At 37.7% G+C, this 19,149-nt stretch overlaps 1 pseudogene; it reads right to left on the minus strand.

The window, feature by feature from the left end:
• Positions 1-15,760: 15,760 nt before the first annotated feature.
• On the minus strand, positions 15,761-16,449 carry LOC137407874 (uncharacterized; annotated as a pseudogene).
• Between the last annotated feature and the right edge of the window lie 2,700 nt (positions 16,450-19,149).

Below are 19,149 nucleotides of genomic sequence, written 5' to 3' on the forward strand. Positions count from 1 at the left end.
AGCTCAATCACGCATACACCTTTCTCATATTTTTCAATAATTTCTCGATTAATATCAATTCTTATCATTTGTTTTTTCATTGCATTATCCATCATTGTACCGGTTAACTTTCGGTCTACTCACAGTACTTTTAATTCACATAATTGCACTGAAAAACGTACGCACAAAAAACACGTAGCAAAAGTATGACCTGAGCAGTTGAAAAATACAGAGTGATGCTGTTCTCATAAAACACCTCCGACATATTTGGCTACTGACTCGCGTGCTGGCATCTCATACATGGCTTGTATGTTTGTGCTAAAACTTGCTTAAAAGCTGGCTCGTAACTCAGGTTTCTCCTATGTTGGGGGACTCGTAAGTTGAAGTTTGACTGTATACTGGAGATTGCTATATATTGAGGTGAGTTCCTCGCTTTCTCTAGTTTTGCCTAAGGTTACATTAATAGCAGATTCATTTAGTTGATTTGTTTTTCTATCTATATATATATTTCTCAAAGTCTGTCGTCTGTTTTCCTTCGGCATGTCCAGCTATAGCTATTATTAGAATACCTGTAGCTGGACAATGCTGACACAACGTCATGGCGTACCATCATTAGAAGCCAAGCGCTTATTAGCAAGCTTACTGGAATTTTCCATTAGCAATGTGCTGGGCTAATAGCATGTGGCAGGCAACTCTCATCACTTCTCATTGTTTATAAGTTGATTTTTAATTCCATTTTCTATGGGCAATGTGTCAGGCTAATAGCAAGTGGTAGGCAACTCTCATCACTTCTCATTGTTTATAAGCTGATTTTTAATACTCGGGCAACATCGGGAGGCATTGCTAGTTAATGTATATAATGAATACAGCTCACTAGTAATATGGGTCACGATCACAGAAACCATGGTTATGTCGGGATTGTAACATTTGTAGTTATCTACATTTGCAGAAGGAGAAAATTCTCACAGTTATTTTGCAAAAAAAATTTGATTCTAGCTTAATTACAGCAGATTTTATGGTCAATAAACTGAATGCGCGTTTACCATTAGTGCGAAAACATAGTTCCGAGAAAACTGATGTTAAAATTTGAGAAACGAAAACCAATGCCCAATTTTGTTTACATTTCAAAACGTCATAGCAACCAATACCAAGAGGTTGTGATATTCATCTAGATTTCTGTCTTGCAATCCAAAAATTATGCTGAATTCAAAAATCTAAACAGATTTTAGCTGGTTGTCATAGAAATAGCTGTATATTTATAAGAAAACTAGCTGCATCACCCGTCAACGGGATCAGATTCTTGTACAGCAAGAGGTTTATTGAGAGTTGTCTTTCATACTGTAAAACAACGCCAACTATGCAGTTACATCTCCCTCTCTCCGTCTCTCCCCTCTCCCTCTCTCCCCTCTCTCTCTCTCTCCCTCCCTCTTCTCCCTCTCTCTCTCTCTCCCCCCCTCTCCTCCTCGCTCTCCCTCTCTCTCCCCTTCTCTCCCTCTCTCCTCCCTCTACTCCTCGCTTTCCCTCTCCCTTTCTCTCTCCCTTTCTCTCTCCCTCTCTCTCTCCCTTAGTTCAACGCAACACATGCGGATAGACAACATTTTTGGTTTTTCTGTCGGGCGTATGAAGAAACAGTTTTCGGCGTGTGCCTACTTTTGAGCAGGCGACGTATAGCTGGTCATGGCTGATGCAGGGTGACAGTAAGTTGATAGCAGCTGCTCTCTTTCTTTTCACAATAGCGTATCGCAACCCTCGGAGTACTCGTGAAAGTTCTGTAATAGCAAGTTACAGTAGGCCTACTCGTAGCTGGAAAAAAATTAGTAACTCGGCTGCTGAAGGAAATGAACATGACCCACTATCACGAACAGCGGCAAATCCAACGTTATTAAGTAGTGGAGATGTGGCAATTCATAGACAATACAACATCGTATAAGAAACACTTACCTTTTTGATGTGTAAATTTAGTAGGTGAGAAATGCGTTTTTCCAGTGGCTCCAAGAAACAAACATTTACGTGACCTTTTCGGTACACGTTGGCAGTAAATATTAATTGCATGTAAATAACTACTCGTTAATTTATTTTATTTAATGAATAGTACATTTGTATAGCTGTATAGACACCTTTGTATAGGCCGCAGAACTCAGGAAAGGTGCTTTTTAACACAGCAGAAAATTTGCCGTTTAAAAAGCGTGCTAACCGGGGATTTCGGTTAATGCGCTCGAGCGGTGAAAGAAAAACAACAGAATCGCCACACCTTTATATAAGCCGCTTGGCTCAAATCGTCGGAGAAAAGTAGTGGCTAATAGTACATATTACGAAATTACGATAATTAGTACTCATATTAATTCGGTTGGCTTCGTTCGACCGAATGGAAAAAGAAAGACCGCTCTATAATTTATTTACCGTTACTACACATATTAATTCAGTTCGTTTCGTACGACCGAAATTCGTACGACGATAAAAGAAAAGACCGCTCTATAAGGCGGACAGACAGACACACAGATAGATAGACAACGATTGCCGTTTATATAGTAGATGTATTACTTAATTTTGTAGATATTTAAAACGGCTTGGCAGTACCGCGATATCAGGCACAGCCAAATCACCAGCAAAATCTTTAAAAAAGTAACAACGGTAACATATTGCACACTATCAGTCACTATATACTTCGATCTTGGAAATTTGAATAATTATTCTTATAATTAAATCTGATAATAATCCTAAAAAATCGAATAATTATTCTTATGATTAAATAATGTAATAATCTTTTAAGAATTGTTAGGAAATTATCATCGTAATTCCCTTTACTTTTACTGCTTTTGACATCAGTTGGAACACCAAAGTACTCATTATAAGTGTCCAAAATGTCAGAGTTATCTTTAAAATCGGCACGAAAGAAACGATTATATTTATCGGACGCCATTTTTCAGTACTTCCTGTTTAGCTTAGCAACAGTTTTAAGAGGGTTTTTCCGAGGGTTAAAGACTTCTATTGGCTAAACTGACTTCAGATTCAGACTCTTTGATTGGTCCAGATGCATGTGTTACAGAAATCGTTACCAATATTATAAATTCAGTTGGTGCAACTTCAAAGTCGGATAACTCAACTTCGTGATTTGCGACTTAACCATGGTTTCTGTGACCGCGACACATATGATAATGTAAGAATAGATAACCTCTAATTATGTGTAACAATATAATGAGAAGATTATAACAGCTAATTATGAATGTGTAAAAATAATGATGCTATCTACATTAAACCACCTTTTCTGTAAAATTTCAAAGTAACAGATTGCTAAAGGAAATGCAGAAAGATAGTAGTGTAGAGCCTATTCTGCAATTTTCTAAACACATAGTTGGAGGTCCGATTTAATTTTGTTGATTTTGTTGTATCAGATTAAATAGTTGTGACTTGGTTGTTTGTGCTATCTCTCCTTTGATTTTTTTTCATACCAAGTCAAGTCTAGATATAAAAAATGGCCTGGTTGGCTTTTTGTTACTTGACTGTTTTCATTGGCTTGTGTTTTTGATGTCGTTGAGTTGATCGAGGATGTAGTTGATCATAGCGTCGCTGTAGCTGTATATGCGATTGTTCTGCATCTTAAACCCAAAACACACTGTTTCCTATGGCATTGACTATTTTTCCAGCTAACCATTTTCTGTTTGGTAGTTTGGAGTCCTGGTACCAGACCAATGACCCAGTCTTAAATCTTGCTTTATACGCCGGCCTGTGTACAATTTTGGTTGCTAGTGGCTTGAGTACGTCAAGTCTAGTTCTTGTTTTGACCATAGAGCAAATCTGAGGGCGTCTTCCCGGTAGTGGCGTGAACTGTTGTGCTATATGGAAGATGGAATCTATTCACTTTCTGTTCACATGGTTCACTGCTTGCCTTGTATGCTAGCTTGAATGCCTGTACTTATCACTCTGCCTGTCCATTACTCTGTGGGTGATATGTGAAGTTATGTGTTCAGTCTCACTACTCAAATGAAACCACTTGAAATCAGACGTGAATTGAGGGCCTTTGTCATTGACAATTACGGTGGGAAGACATTGTCTTGCAAACAGACTTCTTAAGATCGAGGTGGTTATTTTTGGCAGCTGCAGTAGTTGAATGGATAGGAAACACTTTCGCCCATTTAGAGTATGCATCAATGGCAAACAGAAACGTCCGTCCATCTCGTGGCTGTGCAAAGTTCAAGTGCATTCTCTGTCAAGGGCTCCTTGCTAGTTTCTGATGATACATGTTGGAAGCCGGTTTATTTCGAACTATGTTGCGCTTGTCACAGGTTTTCTATGTTTTTATCTAGCTCTGGCAACCAGAAATATTTTCTAGCAGTTGTTTTTATCTTTATTATCCCAACATGTTTTTGATGCAGTTCCGTCAATAGGGAAGGCTGTAGATTGTAGGGAATAACTGTTGGGTATTTCTTAACAGACAACCATCATGCGTAGATAATTCTGTTAGATAAGATTGGAGAATTCTGAAGGTTGCACAAACAGGTTGAGGCCATCCTGATTGAATATATTGGTAGACTTCAGCCAGAATGTTATCTTTGCTTGTATCATCATTAACCTTAGAAAGAGTGACAGGCAAGTCACTCCAGTGCTGCAAGTGAAAAAGCTTCAGCTGGTTGCAGTGAACTTGTTGACATGATTGCGGAAGTCTTGACATAGCATCTGCATTGCTGTAATTTTCAGATCTTCTGTTTGGAATGTCACAAGTAGAAACAGCTAAAATGGCAGCAGCCTATCGTTGCATGCGCATAGTATCTATAGATGGTGTGTCTGTTTTAGGTCGTAAAATGGTTGTAAAGGGCCAGTGTAAAAGCATAAAAGATCATCTATACAAGTATATATGGAACTTTGTGATTTCACAGATCAGGGCCTCCCATTTAATCTGAGCATACATGTAGTTCTTTTCACTTTCACTGAGAGTTCTTGAAGCAAAAGCTACTGGGGGTTCTTGGTCATCTTGCAGAATGTGTGACAGCAGGGCTCCTAGCCCGTAGCCTGATGTATCACAAGCTAGGCTAAGGGGTAGTTTGGTATTGTAGAGCACTAATTCTTTAGCTGTAGAGAGAAGACATTTTAGTTTATTAAAAGTTTATTCACATTGTTTAGACCACTCCCATGTTATGCCCTTATGTGATGGGGATGCAGCATGCTAATAAGATTTGGTAAGAACTTCTGTTAAGTTTATTAAGCCCAGAAATGAGCATAATTCGCTGACATGAGGTATAGGTACATTTTGAACAGTGTTCACCTGGCTTTCTGTAGGATATAGACCTTCTTTGTTGATGCGGTTCCCAAGGTAAATGATAGAGTTTTGCAAGAAAGAACATTTGTCTTCATTGACAAGCAGTCTATCATCCTGAAGTCTTTGAAACATTTTTTTCAGTGTCTTATGACTGTTCCGATGTCGTCTTTCGATGTGGTATGATGTTCGATATGTCATCTTGGTAACATATTACATTGGGAATGTTTTGAAGTACACAGTCCATTGCGAATACCACCCAATTGTGAATACCACCCAATTCCATTTGTTTTTGGACCAGATTTTGGAGCTTGTTCGGAGTATGTAATTGACAATTCTGGCCACAACATTTTTATAATGTATTATGTAATACATAAATTTAATGATATAATTTCAAATTTCGCCAGTTTATCATTTTGGGAAAGTAAAGAGGTTGCACCACATCAATCAAGATCAGATTTTGAAGTATATTTCAGATTTAATATTTATATTTTTCCAAGTTGCATAGATTTGAACTTATATGCGATATTATATAATATATTGGATTACATAATATTTCTGTCGGTCTGATGTAGCACCGTGACTGTTGTATCTCCTACACATCTACAAGAGGGAATGTATCAAAAACTGTCACAGCTGTTTAAAGATTTGATCAAGATGTAGAATCTTTTTTTTCGTCTGGTATCAAGGAAAGGTATCATGAGTGGAAATATTCTGCAAACTTTTAAAGACAACTTGATACTTGATGTATAATAACCTACCTTCACCAGCATTCTCATCAGAATCTGTATTCTCTTCTTCAGCACCAGTTTTATTTCCACAGTCCTTGCACTGACACATATCTGTACATTTTAGTCCAGCCTTCTGGCACTGGCATCTATTGGATGAACATCCTGTCTTACATCGACAAAATATGTCTTTCATCACATCAGAAGGTGCTGGGTTCTGTGTCATCCATGTGATTTTGCGATTGCCATTAGACTAAGTCCAGCCATGATTAGTGGGTAGAGGAGGATCAATTGTTGGCTGCACAGCTCTACGCCGTTTGGCTGCTTGGTAACCAGCTCTCATTACATGCAGCCTCAGTTCATCTTGGGTTGGAGGAAGGTTAGCTTGGGATATCCTTGAGGGAGAGCAATAAACCAAATATCTTACTTCATTAACCTTTTCAGTTGTGTCAAAATTATAAAGCCTGCATATGAGTTTCTCTATAGAGTGGTGAGTATCATCATCTACCTCAAACTCCAAGCCCAAAGATACGTTGATGAACTCAGGGTTCTGCTTGAGCAAATTCAGAAAGGATTTCTTTCCCTTTGAATGAAATGCGCTGATACTATCACAACCGCTGAGTGCATGTAGACCCAGAAGTGCCTGGCAGTAGGGTGGTGTTAGAATACCTGATACATTTCCAATGTGTATGTATCGCATTTGTTCTTTCTTCCCACAGAAGTAGTACAATTGATCTGATGGAAGCTCGTGTACCAAAGATAAACAAATCATAAAAACATCTGTATCTTGATATTTTATCATCACCATACAGTCCGATCCTTTGTCTTCCATGATGGACTTTATATGTGCTATCATTCTTGTGTCAGCTTTTTCATGATCTGATGCTAGACTCACTATATTTTTATTACTAGTTTTTCCATCCATTTGAAAACTGATCTTGTCGCACTTGGAAGAAAATGCTAGGTATACATCAAGATCCTGTTTGATCTGTGCACTGCTCCACTACTACTCAAGAAAGCCACCAAAGCTTCTTTGTTAGCACCCTCTGCCAGAAAGTCTGACCATTTTGGTGCCATTTGATTTGGTTCAGAAATTGTCACCTTTTAACTACCTTTCAATCCATGATGGCATTCATGCTGTTGATTTGATGCTCGCCTCAGGATAGCTATTACAGACAAAATCCACCTGAGCAGAACCATATGATGTAGCGAATAATGCTAGCCTTTTCAATAAGACACTAGAAACCATTCCGAATCTTGCTGGGGGTTTCACAGCTTGAATCTCAGCCATTCCATCAATAACCACAGCATCAAATTTTGGAAGGTTTTCAAATTTTGTGTAACATGCTGGATGTGGCTGTAGCTTTTTCTCCAATGCTGTCATAAGGGTAGACTTGGCTGTCTTCATCATCAATCTATCCCCATTTGTCAGGCTCCAGCTTACATTGCCAAGGGAATAAGAAAGTACTTTTCTAAGATCGATGTTTCTCTGCTGGCTGATTACAAGAAGACGATCAAAGATCTGTCGTGTACACTGTAGACTTTTCTTACTAGAAGTTTTTTGGCACTTTGACTCAAAGCCAAACCTTTCAGTTTGTTTGCCTTTATTGGTGCATTGAATTCTACTTCTTGAGTTGTCATCAGTTTGGTGTCAAAATCTTGAAACTGCTTTTCTCCGATCTGTCTTGCATTTTGTAAATCAAAGGCAATGTCAGTTGAAGCGTGAACTGCACTGACAATAAATTACCTTTGTGCTTGAATGGGTTGATTCGAGCTGATAGGATTTCTTTGAAACGTATTGTGTCTTCGTCAGCTTTCCATGCTGATTCTGACAAGCCGTGCTGGTCTGAGCTAGTGGAGTCCAATTCTAGAAGCTTCTTTATTTTTGTTTGCACAGCTGTCTTTTGTGGATGAGCCATGGTCCATCTCTGGGAGGCAGATTGGTTTTTGTGAATCCAATGAGACTTTCATGTGATTTAGAATCATGATTGACGGTCTGTTCTATTGCCATACCACAGGCAGCGCTGGAGAATGGGCGGTGATGCTCATATTGAAAGGTAGAATAACCACAGTGATATGCCATTGCTTGGTAAAATAGGGGGCGAGTCTTTGCCAGCTGCGTCATCTCCATATAGTAAAGTGTGCCATACCTTTCATAGTTGGAGTGGTCGTATGCAAAAAACCATGGCAAGAGTCGTTGCAGTTAGTTGATATGGAGGTTTCAATCAGATTCCCTTGTGGCTCGGACAACACTTAGCCACTATGTCACCATTTCAATATGCTCTACCTAGAATCTAAATGTGGGGTTGCCTATTGAAAAGGTGATTATAAAATCTTGGAATGCCTGATTCATGCGGGCGAGTTCAGATTGATTACATTCAGTGGGATTGAAAACAGCTCTACTAACGTCCAAACTAAGAGAGTCAAGGGCACTAGAGCATTAAAGATTTTTAGTGAATTCAGCCAACAATAGGTCATACTGTGCTTCCATGCAGAGTTTGTGTGCCATGGTGGACCTATTGTAACTATGACCATTGATCACATCACCCTTTTCAGGCTTCCTCTGGCGATACATTGCGATTCTGTGATTATTTTGGCCCAACAAGCATCACCATACCTTTTGCCTATCACACCAAGGAAAGCCATTACTGTGAGGAATTCTCTTAATCTAGAGACAAGTTTTGACATCAGAATGGGATTGAGGAATCGAATAGTTTGTGCTTTACAATATAAAGCTTGGTCAAACACTACTACTGCAGTTTGTATAGCAAACTTGTCAGCTCCATCGATACTTTTCTGAAGAACCCTAACCAAGGTTTCCCATAATTTTCCACACAATAGAAGACACACTCCTCATCATCCACGCTTTTATAACTCTACAATGTGAAAACCTGACTCATAGCAGTAATTCCAAGCAAAAAAATAGGAATTTCTCGAAATTTTAGGAGTTGTCCTCCCTCGAAATAAAATTGTTTTAGAACTTCTAAATGTGTCCAGTTATAGGTGTAGAAACTATATCATTAAACTCAGCATAAAATTCTGGCCAAGAATCTGGCAACACTATATTCCCAAATTTTCATTATTTTCTCAACTTATTTATTACTACAGCTGTGCTCATTTCTCATATCATATACTGTACATGATTTTAACGCCCTGTAGGCTTTGGCGGACCCTACTGGGTGGCTTACAGCGCCCCCAGCTTTTCCAACCACCACTACGTGGTGGTGAAGTCGCGTTGCGACTCTTGGTCGCCTACATCCACTTATTTCAACTTTACACTTATGGTTGAAAAAAGGTTAGCACTACATCACTGGGCATCAGCATTAGTAATTACAACGGTGTTGTAGGTAGTATGCGCATATGGGCTCGTAACATACGGTATATGAGTGTTGAACAATCATAAGGTTACTGTACTAGTAGACTCGGTTGATTGATTTACTTTTTCATTCGCGTGTACGGTTAATACAGTTCTTGTGCATGTGTGGATTTCAGTACGCATTTGCATTTATAAGTAATATGATAATGCGAGAGTAGATAACCACTAACTATGTGTAACAATATAATATAAGATGATAACTGCTAATCTATATATATATATATATCTCAAAGTATGTGTGTGGAAATGTGTGTCATTCCTGCTATAGCGCACGCTGATTATTTTAACGATGCGGCCACGCTTTACGATGCCCCTGTTAAGAAATATTTTCCGTAAGGTTCAATTACTATACTTGGGGTCAAGGCCATTTCTTCTCCAGTCGGGCAATTATTATTGTCTCCATGGGAAGAGTCTCAACATTATCTCTCCTTTCGGTCAGACAAAGACCGTACGATATCTCGTGTTTACATTTGTACCTGTCTCTAAAGGTACCAGTATCGTCGTATTCAAAGTTTTAATGGATATCTTCTGCTGAAACAGTAACCTTTTTGTTATAAAAACACACTTCTATGCAAGAATTGTTATTATTCATTTTACATATTCAAGATTTTTATTTTGCTTTCTCAGTTCGTATTAATTGTATTATTACCGAATCATCTCATATTGTAATTGCAGCAAAACTGACTTAATTTAGCTATGACTTGCTAATTATTTCACATTTACGTCTAAACTCCTTTATAGCTGTTTTATTTTTTTAATTTATTTGACTGGCACGAAACATTTTCCTCATGATATGAAGTTTAAAAGTTGTTTGACGAAGTTTTAAAACCTTTACAGTTGTTTTTATTTTCTCTCTTAATTTATTTCAATCACACAAAACACTTTTTTCATGATATGTAGTTTGAAAGTTAGAATGGCAAATGTTGTTATATATTATATACAAATCAATTTTCTATCCAAAGACTTTTGTATTACCCGGGCAACGCCGGGTAGTACAGCTAGTAGTGTGTAAGATTAATGATACTACATACACTATATACCCTATATGCACTATATCCAGTATATACCCTATATGCACCATATACACTATATACCCTATATACACCATATACACTATATACCCTATATACACCATATACACTATATACCCTATATGCACCATATACACTATATACCCTATATACACCATATACACTATATACCCTATATACACCATATACACTATATACCCTATATACACCATATACAGTATATACCCTATATGCACCATATACACTATATACCCTATATGCACCATATACACTATATACCCTATATACACCATATACACTATATACCCTATATGCACCATATACACTATATACCCTATATGCACCATATACACTATATACCCTATATGCACCATATACACTATATACCCTATATGCACCATATACACTATATACCCTATATGCACCATATACACTATATACCCTATATGCACCATATACACTATATACCCTATATGCACCATATACACTATATACCCTATATGCACCATATACACTATATACCCTATATGCACCATATACACTATATACCCTATATGCACCATATACACTATATACCCTATATGCACCATATACACTATATACCCTATATGCACCATATACACTATATACCCTATATGCACCATATACCCTATATACCCTATATGCACCATATACACTATATACCCTATATGCACCATATACACTATATACCCTATATGCACCATATACACTATATACCCTATATACACCATAGACACTATATACCCTATATGCACCATATACACTATATACCCTATATGCACCATATACACTATATACCCTATATGCACCATATACACTATATTCCCTATATACACCATAGACACTATATACCCTATATGCACCATATACACTATATACCCTATATGCACCATATACACTATATACCCTATATGCACCATATACACTATATACCCTATATACACCATATACACTATATACCCTATATACACCATATACACTATATACCCTATATACACCATATACACTATATACCCTATATACACCATATACACCATATACCCTATATGCACCATATACACTATATACCCTATATGCACCATATACACTATATACCCTATATGCACCATATACACTATATACCCTATATGCACCATATACACTACCCTATATGCACCATATACACTATATACCCTATATGCACCATATACACTATATACCCTATATGCACCATATACACTATATACCCTATATGCACCATATACACTATATACCCTATATACACTATATACACTATATACCCTATATGCACCATATACACTATATACCCTATATACACCATATACACTATATACTCTATATGCACCATATACACTATATACCCTATATGCACCATATACGCTATATACCCTATATGCACCATATACACTATATACCCTATATGCACCATATACACTATATACCCTATATGCACCATATACACTATATACCCTATATGCACCATATACACTATATACCCTATATGCACCATATACGCTATATACCTATCATAAAGTCAGGAATTGTAAGTTAATAATGTTATATTGTATGAACTGTAATGAACTGTATGCATAGGATGTGTGTGAGCAACTGGCAAACATAGCTAGCCCAAACATAGCTAGCATAAGTAATCTTATAATAATAGGATAAGCTACTGTAGGGCTGGTAGAGTCATTAGCATTCAGTGTGAGCACACACTGTGACATCTTCCTCTTTTAGTTGTTGTTACAATTCAAACTGCTCTAAAATATCACAAGTCAGACACTTACAGAAAAATAACATATCTGCATAACAGTTTAAAATAATAGAAGTTGATTGCAAAGCACAATTGTACAAAATCTGATTCTTGGTAGAAATTGACTCTTAGTCCAAAACCACACCAAAAACAAAACATGATTTTTTTTAACTAAAAAGACACAAACATCTGGTGGATGTAGCTTACAATAATTGTCCTAATCAAGAGAAACCTAAGCGAGTGGGTGGTTTGGACACTCTTCCCGACCTAGTGACAACTGAGGAAAAGCTTGAACTCATTTGATTAGGATTGGTTGCACCTGTCGATGCAGGAGTGGCGGTGCCACTCTGGTCAACAGAATTGGGAACAACAGCTAACTGACTTTGCTGAGCAGACTGGACCGGAACCAAAGTTTTATCAGAATTAGTACTTTCAACCAGTTTCTGTTGTTTATCAAGGTTATCATTAATCAAGGTTCTATTAGAATTAGTACTTTCAACGAGTCTCTGTTGTTTATAAATGTGATCATTAATCGAGGTTTTATTATAGGCATGAGAAGATCGGTTAGGTCTCAGAGATTTTGTGTTGCGCCTGAAAACTTTGCCATCCGATAATTTGATGTGGTAACTTCGAGGCGTTTCCGCGTGTTCAACAATAACACCTTCTGCCCACTTTCTATGGCCTAGTTTACACCAAACTTTTATTCCTACGCAATACTCAGTGGGAAGGGTAGCTGTGTTGTTCAGAAATATAGCTTGTGATTGTCTTTTAACAAAGCGACTGTGTATTTCCCCCAGATGTAGTCCTTGGGGCTTGAGTTGGTGGGGTAGGCAATGTAATTGTCCTCTTAAATTTTGAGCCTGTAGCAAAACTGCTGGGTGACCAACTCCGTTGGTCACCCAATGGAGTTGACCGTAATGTGGCCAAAACATCACACAATGTCTGACCAGATATCAACGCCTTTCTGAGGCTGTTTTTGATGGTTTGATTCATGCGTTCGGCCAACCCGTTACAGCGTGAATGATAGGGAGAGGAAGTTGTGTTTAACGTCATTATCCTCAATGAAGCATTTAAATTCATAAGATGTGAAATATGACGCATTGTCACTGACCAAGGTTTCAGGCCGACCAAAGTCGATGAACTGCCTTTTTAGTAAATCTATGACTTCTAAAGACCGAGAAGTTTTTAATTGATAGCAGGCTGGCCACTTTGAGTATCGATCTACTGTTACCAAATAATCGTTGCCATCGAGGTGGAAAATGTCCATACTAACCGATTGCATAGGGTATTCTGCGATATCATATGGTTCAAGGCTACACTGACTGTTCGATCTCATGTATTCTTGACAAACAGAACACGATTCTATCAAATCTCTAATCTGACCTAAATAGCATGGCCAATAAACTGCACCTTTGGCTCGCTCAGTACATTTACTAACTCCCATGTGACCAGCATGTATTTGGTCCAACAACGTTTTCCTCATTGCTATAGGAATAACAATCTGGGCCTGGTACAGTAACAGGTCATTATGCATTGTGAGATCAGATTTTACATTCCAGTAAGGTTTTAGTGGCTCAAGGCAAGCATGTTTAGTCATTGGCCAACCATGCTTTATGTATGATGCTAGTATCTGCATTGTGGGATCTAGTTTCGTTGCCTGACTCGACTTTTCCTTGAACAGAGGCTGTGTAATAATGCCTGTAATTATTGAATCAATCTGATCATGATCTAGTGCTTCAAGTTTATTAGCCTCAGCACCGTAGCTAGGAAGAAATGCATGTAACAACGTATCAGCCAAAATTAGGTTTCTACCTGGTTTATGAATTAAAGTGTAATCGTATCCTTGATTGCGTAGTCTCATACGCATCAATCTAGGGCTAAGCTCATTTAAACCCTTTTTCATAATTCCAATTAGTGGAAGATGGTCTGTTTCTACCATGACATGCTGCCCGTATATGTACTGATGAAACCGCCTCAGACCATATTGAATCGTGAGGTACTCCTTCTCCATTTGCGCATATTTTCTCTGTGTTTCCGTAAGGGAGCAACTGGCATATTCTATTAGTTGGCCTGCATGCATTATTACTGCTCCCATGCCAAACTGACTGGCATCAACTGATAGGGTAACTGGCAATTCTGGATCAAACATTTTTAGCGTTGGGCTAGATGATACGAGGAATTTTAGTTTCTCAAACGCCTGCTCAGCTGCTTCGCTCCAGGACCATTCTACACCTTTTTTAGTTAGCTCGCGCAATAGGGTGGTAACTTCCGACAGATTCGGACAGAACTTAGCTAGATATGTGGCCATTCGTAAAAGCCTACTGACGTCATCTTTACACTCTGGTTTTGGCATTTTTGTAATTGCCTCCACCTTACGGACATCGGCCCTGATAGTACCATCACCTATAACGTGACCTAGATATTTCAACTCAGACTGCCTAACATTGCATTTTGACTCTTTCAATTTCAGATTACAATCCCTGCATCTCTGCAATACCAACTTTAAGATTTTATCGTGCTCGGTTTCAGTCGCTGCATGAATCAAAAATCATCTACGTAGCATTCCACTCCTTCAATGTCTTCAAATAATTCCGACACGGTTCGACAAAATATCTCAGGACTAGAGGATATTCCATAAGGCAATCTAAGAAATCGATATCTACCGAATGGAGTAGCAAAAGTCGTCAACAAACTTCTAGCCTCATCTAATTCAATCTTTAAAAATCCTGAGGTTGCATCTAACGTAGTGAATACTCGAGACTTTGAAAGTTTAGCAAATATTTCACTAGCTGTTGGTAATGCGAAATGTTCGCGTTTTAGATTTTTATTTAACTGTGTAGGGTCTAGACAAATCCTGAGTGACCCGTCAGGTTTCAGTATGTTTACTATAGGGTGCACCCAGTCAGTTGCTTGTCTTACTTTAGCTATTGTGCCCTCACTTTCCATATATTGTAACGTGAACTGTAGTTTATCCCTTAGTCTAAATGGGACCCTCCTAGCACTTTGTATAACAGGCTGAGCGTTCTCTTTTAGTTGCAAAGCATGCTTGCATGGCAACCTGCCAAGACCACTGAACACATCAGTGAATTTTTTAGCTACCCTATCTGTGACGGAATCAGCCCTATCAACCAACCCAAGCTCAATGCAACTGGGCAGCCCCAATAAAGTTGCCATGTTTGTATCAGTTTTTATGACTATAAACTCTACTGTATGATACTTATTGCTAACATCCACCAGTAACATAACCTTGCCTAATACATCAAGTGCATGTCCACGAAAAGACACTAATGATCTAGCATGCTTGACAATTGTCACCTGGCTATTTACGCTGGCTAGTACAGTCTGTGAAATTACATTACATGATGCTCCCGTATCCACTTTTAATCGTAATGGCTTACCATTGCACTTAGCATTGATTGTCCATTCTCTTCCGTCATTGATGGCAAATGCAATGTCTCTGGTATTAACGTTGTCAGGTTCCGATACCTCATTGACAGTGTTATTACTGTTATCTCGTGTAGATAAGCATGCAGTGGAAAAGTGATTTTTACTGGAACATTTCCTGCACACCTTTCCGTAAGCTGGGCACCTCCCTCGTTGATGTTCCATAGCACAGTATTTTCAGTTCTTTATCGTTTGTAACGGTCCAGTTCTATATTTTCTATCCGATTGCAGGTTTGGGCTCTTGCTCTGTGACAAGGATACTTTGTGTTGTGGGGGTACGACACTTCGTATGGCATTAACACCATCTGTCGGGTGGTTCATTTCTCTGAGGTATTGCGTGGTAGCCTCTTTACGTTGGCATACTGAGATAACCTCCTGTAATGTAGGATTGCCTGGCAAGTTGAATATATCCTCACGAACCAACTTGACGATATACCTGCTACAATTCTGTCCACTAGCGCTTTGTCTTTCTCATCAGCATGGAATTCACAAGTTGTGATGAGGTCTCGAAGTGCTGTCACAAAGCTTTCAAATGGCTCGTCTTGCTTCTGAACTCTGCTGTAAAATTTAAATCGCTCAAAGACTCTTTTTACCTGAGGGTTGAAGTGTTCAGTGAACGCTTTCTTTACTTCTGCAATGTCTTTTCGGTCTGCTATGTTCAGTGTTCGAAATATTTCTTGACCTTGTGCGCCAAGCAGTGTCAATAAAGTCGCAACTTGTATTTCTCCATCCTTTTTAGTCTTTTCTGTTGCTATCATGTAAAAATCATATTGCTCGAGCCATGCTTTTCAACTTCTACTAGTCTCGCTGGGATTGTCTGTAGAATTTACAAAACTTGCCGGCGGCTTGAGCCCTCCTTCTGCCATGTTTTCTTTTCGTTCTCCTCAAAAATCTCGTCCTGACACCATATCATGAAGTCAGGAATTTTAAGTTAATAATGTTATTTTGTATGAACTGTAATGAACTGTATGCATAGGATGTGTGTGAGCAACGGGCAAACATAGCTAGCCCAAACATAGCTAGCATAAGTAATCTTATAATAGGATAAGCTGACTCAGCTACTGTAGGGCTGGTAGAGTCATTAGCATTCAGTGTGAGCACACACTGTGACAATACCCTATATGCACCATATACACTATATACCCTATATGCACCATATACACTATATACCCTATATGCACCATATACACTATATACCCTATATGCACCATATACACTATATACCCTATATGCACCATAGACACTATATACCCTATATGAACCATATACACTATATACCCTATATGCACCATATACACTATATACCCTATATGCACCATATACACTATATACCCTATATGCACCATATACACTATATACCCTATATGCACCATAGACACTATATACCCTATATGCACCATATACACTATATACCCTATATGCACCATATACACTATATACCCTATATGCACCATATACACTATATACCCTATATGCACCATATACAGTATATACCCTATATGCACCATATACACTATATACCCTATATACACCATATACACTATATACCCTATATGCACCATATACACTATATACCCTATATGCACCATATACACTATATACCCTATATGTACCATATACACTATATACCCTATATGCACCATATACACTATATACCCTATATACACCATATACACTATATACCCTATATGCACCATATACACTATATACCCTATATGCACCATATACACTATATACCCTATATGCACCATAGACACTATATACCCTATATGCACCATATACACTATATACCCTATATGCACCATATACACTATATACCCTATATGCACCATATACACTATATACCCTATATGCACCATATACAGTATATACCCTATATGCACCATATACACTATATACCCTATATGCACCATATACACTATATACCCTATATGCACCATATACACTATATACCCTATATGTACCATATACACTATATACCCTATATGCACCATATACACTATATACCCTATATGCACCATATACACTATATACCCTATATGCACCATATACACTATATACCCTATATGCACCATATACGCTATATACCCTATATACACCATATACGCTATATACCCTATATACACCATATACACCATATACCCTATATACACACCATATACACTATATACCCTATATGCACCATATACACTATATACCCTATATACACCATATACACTATATACCCTATATGCACCATATACACTATATACCCTATATGCACCATATACAGTATATACCCTATATACACCATATACACTATATACCCTATATACACCATATACACTATATACCCTATATGCACCATATACACTATATACCCTATATGCACCATATACACTATATACCCTATATACACACCATATACACTATATACCCTATATGCACCATATACACTATATACCCTATATACACCATATACACTATATACCCTATATACACCATATACGCTATATACCCTATATACACCATATACACTATATACCCTATATGCACCATATACACTATATACCCTATATGCACCATATACACTATATACCCTATATGCACCATGTACACTATATACCCTATATACACCATATACACTATATACCCTATATGCACCATATACACTATATACCCTATATACACCATATACACTATATACCCTATATGCACCATATACACTATATACCCTATATGCACCATATACACTATATACCCTATATGCACCATATACACTATATACCCTATATACACACCATATACACTATATACCCTATATGCACCATATACACTATATACCCTATATGCACCATATACACTATATACCCTATATACACCATATACGCTATATACCCTAAATACACCATATACACTATATACCCTATATGCACCATATACACTATATACCCTATATACACACCATATACACTATATACCCTATATGCACCATATACACTATATACCCTATATACACCATATACACTATATACCCTATATGCACCATATACACTATATACCCTATATGCACCATATACAGTATATACCCTATATACACCATATACACTATATACCTTATATGCACCATATACACTATATACCCTATATGCACCATATACACTATATACCCTATATGCACCATATACACCATATACCCTATATGCAACATATACACTATATACCCTATATGCACCATATACACTATATACCCTATATACACCATATACACTATATACCCTATATGCACCATATACACTATATACCCTATATACACCATATACACTATATACCCTATATGCACCATATACACTATATACCCTATATGCACCATATACACTATATACCCTATATGCAACATATACACTATATACCCTATATGCACCATATACACTATATACCCTATATACACCATATACACTATATACCCTATATGCACCATATACACTATATACCCTATATACACCATATACACTATATACCCTATATACACCATATACACTATATACCCTATATGCACCATATACACTATATACCCTATATGCACC

This window comes from Watersipora subatra, chromosome 11 (genome assembly GCF_963576615.1).
Source record: "Watersipora subatra chromosome 11, tzWatSuba1.1, whole genome shotgun sequence".
NCBI classification, from domain to species: domain Eukaryota; kingdom Metazoa; phylum Bryozoa; class Gymnolaemata; order Cheilostomatida; family Watersiporidae; genus Watersipora; species Watersipora subatra.